The 5,000-nt window shown below is 52.5% G+C and overlaps 1 non-coding gene across 1 annotated transcript in view; it reads left to right on the top strand.

Annotated features, from left to right (window-relative positions):
* The first annotated feature begins 4,425 nt into the window (after positions 1-4,425).
* LOC126139185 (small subunit ribosomal RNA) overlaps positions 4,426-5,000 on the top strand; it is a 1,909-nt gene continuing 1,334 nt past the window's right edge. Inside the window, exon 1 of the ribosomal RNA XR_007528621.1 lies at positions 4,426-5,000. This exon is cut by the window's right edge and continues 1,334 nt beyond it. This is a non-coding gene — a ribosomal RNA (small subunit ribosomal RNA).

Genomic DNA, 5,000 nt, shown 5'->3' with positions numbered 1-5,000 from the left:
CCCTATACATGCTGTAAGTCTGTGCACACAATATGAACCACACATCAGCGAGACACTCTATCACACATTACTCTCTGCCTGTAACAGACACAGATACAATATGTAAGCACCAGCATGGACCAACGTCCGGTGCATCCTCTCCGCCACAGTACACCATCCACACTATGATAACCACACCAGGGGGTCCAATTCTAAAATAGAATATCCCACCCGTCCGACATCCACAATTGCTCAGATAAGCCACCAACACCCACACATGTCCTACACAGGGGTGCACCCAACACCACCACACTGCCTCCTGTTACGGCACAGAAACAATGGCAGGAATGAATCACACAGGTCTGCCGCTCCCTTGCCGCAACCACAGACGCGGCGCGCCTCCAGTCACGAGCGAAAAGCGCATCCTGACGAGACATAACTGCTGTGACATACTGAAGCTGCCTCAGACATTCACTTACAATGATCACTACCAACGAACCTCGGCCCCCCCCCCCCCCCAACACACTCTCTTACCACGTTGTGTACTGTAATCCAACCCATTTCGCACCTTAACCTAACCCATTTTGCACCTTAACTTAACCAAATTCGTAACGCAATTTGTACCGCAATGTAACGCAATGTGTACCGCAATGTAACGCAATGTGTACCGCAATGTAACGCAATGTGTACCGCAATGTACCGCAATGTGTACCGCAATGTACCGCAATGTGTACCGCAATGTGTAACGCAATGTGTAACGCAATGTGTACCGCAATGTGTACCGCAATGTGTAACGCAATGTGTACCGCAATGTGTAACGCAATGTGTACCGCAATGTGTAACGCAATGTGTACCGCAATGTAACGCAATCTGTACCGCAATGTAACGCAATTTGTACCGCAATGTAACGCAATTTGTACCGCAATGTAACGCAATTTGTACCGCAATGTAACGCAATTTGTACCGCAATGTAACGCAATTTGTACCGCAATGTAACGCAATTTGTACCGCAATGTAACGCAATTTGTACCGCAATGTAACGCAATTTGTACCGCAATGTAACGCAATTTGTACCGCAATGTAACGCAATTTGTACCGCAATGTAACGCAATTTGTACCGCAATGTAACGCAATTTCTACCTTAACCTAACCCACGTTGTGCCTTAACCTAACCCACGTTGTGCCTTAACCTAACCCACGTTGTGCCTTAACCTAACCCACGTTGTGCCTTAACCTAACCCACGTTGTGCCTTAACCTAACCCACGTTGTGCCTTAACCTAACCCACGTTGTGCCTTAACCTAACCCACGTTGTGCCTTAACCTAACCCACGTTGTGCCTTAACCTAACCCACGTTGTGCCTTAACCTAACCCACGTTGTGCCTTAACCTAACCCACGTTGTGCCTTAACCTAACCCACGTTGTGCCTTAACCTAACCCACGTTGTGCCTTAACCTAACCCACGTTGTGCCTTAACCTAACCCAAGTTGTGCCTTAACCTAACCCAAGTTGTGCCTTAACCTAACCCAAGTTGTGCCTTAACCTAACCCAAGTTGTGCTTAACCTAACCCAAGTTGTGCCTTAACCTAACCCAAGTTGTGCCTTAACCTAACCCAAGTTGTGCCTTAACCTAACCCAAGTTGTGCCTTAACCTAACCCAAGTTGTGCCTTAACCTAACCCACGTTGTGCCTTAACCTAACCCAAGTTGTGCCTTAACCTAACCCACGTTGTGCCTTAACCTAACCCACGTTGTGCCTTAACCTAACCCACGTTGTGCCTTAACCTAACCCACGTTGTGCCTTAACCTAACCCACGTTGTGCCTTAACCTAACCCACGTTGTGCCTTAACCTAACCCACGTTGTGCCTTAACCTAACCACGTTGTGCCTTAACCTAACCCACGTTGTGCCTTAACCTAACCCACGTTGTGCCTTAACCTAACCCACGTTGTGCCTTACCTAACCCACGTTGTGCCTTAACCTAACCCACGTTGTGCCTTAACCTAACCCACGTTGTGCCTTAACCTAACCCACGTTGTGCCTTAACCTAACCCACGTTGTGCCTTAACCTAACCCACGTTGTGCCTTAACCTAACCCACGTTGTGCCTTAACCTAACCCAAGTTGTGCCTTAACCTAACCCAAGTTGTGCCTTAACCTAACCCAAGTTGTGCCTTAACCTAACCCAAGTTGTGCCTTAACCTAACCCAAGTTGTGCCTTAACCTAACCCAAGTTGTGCCTTAACCTAACCCAAGTTGTGCCTTAACCTAACCCAAGTTGTGCCTTAACCTAACCCAAGTTGTGCCTTAACCTAACCCACGTTGTGCCTTAACCTAACCCACGTTGTGCCTTAACCTAACCCACGTTGTGCCTTAACCTAACCCACGTTGTGCCTTAACCTAACCCACGTTGTGCCTTAACCTAACCCACGTTGTGCCTTAACCTAACCCACGTTGTGCCTTAACCTAACCCACGTTGTGCCTTAACCTAACCCACGTTGTGCCTTAACCTAACCCACGTTGTGCCTTAACCTAACCCACGTTGTGCCTTAACCTAACCCACGTTGTGCCTTAACCTAACCCACGTTGTGCCTTAACCTAACCCACGTTGTGCCTTAACCTAACCCACGTTGTGCCTTAACCTAACCCAAGTTGTGCCTTAACCTAACCCACGTTGTGCCTTAACCTAACCCAAGTTGTGCCTTAACCTGCTCTGTAATTGGCATATGACACGTTACATTAATCCAGTGTTGTCTAACCACAACCCTCTGAATATAGTTCGCTACTCGCACCGCCCACCCTCTTGTGTATCGTTTCATGTTCAACACTTCGCAAGTGTTGCTTACTTTTTACATGCTCCCGCTGTACACTGTAATGTGGACGACTGCAGGATGTACATCGCCCCCACCCTCCCCCCTGCCTTCGCACGCTGGTCGTTCAGGTGCTTGCGTGTTCAATGCCCTTCGCAGCTGTTCACTGGCATTCGCATGTCGAAGCGCTCAGTCTACGTCGTGGTACGGCCTGTGTCCACTGTCCGCTGATGTCGTAAGCTTAACCCTCACATTGTACTGCACATAGGTCCGTATGTACTGCATGATACGCTGTGGCACATGTGTGACCGTACAACGACTGCGCCCAACAACAGCGAACCATACGGTCCAAATGTTGTGCACTCAGCCACGTGCCGTCTCCCCATAACAGCTACATTGCAGTGTGGTACGCCATAGAGACGTGTGGGATTAACGGACGCCCTGGATGGCGATCAGCATGAGCCGTCTGTTGATGTAGTGGCGCGTGTATTCAAACGTAGTCGTCTCTTCTCACACAGTGTGATAGCATGGTGCACCGCGTTCCACATCTGCGACATGGTACAGATGCTGGTTGACAGTCGGTCTCGTAATGGACATCGCATACGTAGGGGGCCACCTCCCACGTGTTCTCTAGTCGTGCACATTTGTTGCGTGTATGTGGGCAGACGTAGTGTGTCGTGACACCTAACAGACAGGTATGCAATAATCGTTGCATTTGCAAACTGGGATGGACGTCTACGTTTGCTGGTGACGTTACGCAAATGAACAACTGGTAAACCCATTGTGGTGCGGTTGTTGTTGCTGGAGGTAAATCAGTAAGGGCAAATCTGTGTGTGAAGCGATACGCGGCGGTGGCTGGGTGGGACCGTCCCCGGCCGGTGAGGGGGGGCCGCCCGGCGTGCTGGCCGCGCGGTGCGTGGGCGCACGCGCTACAGCCGGCTGGTGGGGGCGCCCAGTGGCAGGCGCGCCGGCCGACGGACGCGGCAGGCGGCGCAGCTGCGCGCCGGGGCACCCTGCGCGCGGCGCCGGGCGGCCAAAGTGGGTCCTCGCGGGCCCGGTGCGAAGCGCGGTGGACATCTGCAGTGTGCTGGTCCGACTGAGGACTGTGTGCGTTGAGGATGCGCCGCCGCCCGGCACTCGGCGCCGCGACGCCGTCTGCTGCTCGGTCGCCCCAGCGGTTCTCGCTGGTGGTTTGTATCGCAGTTGTGCAGACGTGTTGGCACGTGCGCTGTGCTGGGAGAGTTCGCTTCGGCACCCACGTGGGGCCTTTGCCCTTCTGTGGCGCTGGCGTTGGAGCTGCCGGTCACCGTAGGTGGCGCGTGTTGTCTCCCGCCGGCAATGCCACGACAGCACGCTCCCGGGCCTCTGTCGGCAGCGGCAAGCTCAGTTGGGAGCACGGGTGGTCGCACCTAAAGCGTCTACTCGCCTAACTCCGGGCGATTGCGCCTCTCTCGAACCCGACCAAGTACTTAGGACGGCGCTGCGCGCCGCCGGGACCTGAGAGGGTTTCGAGGTGTATTGTGCAGGGGAGCTCAGCCTCCTCCTGTTTGCAGAATAATTGAGCGGACGCTTGCGTGTTCGCGCGGGCCCCTGGGACACACTCCCGGGCGGCCGGCTGCTCAGCTCTAGTTGACGCAGCTCCCTGGTTGATCCTGCCAGTAGTCATATGCTTGTCTCAAAGATTAAGCCATGCATGTCTCAGTACAAGCCGCATTAAGGTGAAACCGCGAATGGCTCATTAAATCAGTTATGGTTCCTTAGATCGTACCCACGTTACTTGGATAACTGTGGTAATTCTAGAGCTAATACATGCAAACAGAGTCCCGACCAGAGATGGAAGGGACGCTTTTATTAGATCAAAACCAATCGGTCGGCTCGTCCGGTCCGTTTGCCTTGGTGACTCTGAATAACTTTGGGCTGATCGCACGGTCCTCGTACCGGCGACGCATCTTTCAAATGTCTGCCTTATCAACTGTCGATGGTAGGTTCTGCGCCTACCATGGTTGTAACGGGTAACGGGGAATCAGGGTTCGATTCCGGAGAGGGAGCCTGAGAAACGGCTACCACATCCAAGGAAGGCAGCAGGCGCGCAAATTACCCACTCCCGGCACGGGGAGGTAGTGACGAAAAATAACGATACGGGACTCATCCGAGGCCCCGTAATCGGAATGAGTACACTTTAAATCCTTTAACGAGTATCTATTGGAGGGCAAG

Source organism: Schistocerca cancellata, unplaced genomic scaffold (genome assembly GCF_023864275.1).
Source record: "Schistocerca cancellata isolate TAMUIC-IGC-003103 unplaced genomic scaffold, iqSchCanc2.1 HiC_scaffold_680, whole genome shotgun sequence".
NCBI classification, from domain to species: domain Eukaryota; kingdom Metazoa; phylum Arthropoda; class Insecta; order Orthoptera; family Acrididae; genus Schistocerca; species Schistocerca cancellata.
The sequence above is the reverse complement of the archived record's forward strand: the minus strand, read 5'-3'. Positions and strand labels throughout refer to the sequence as shown.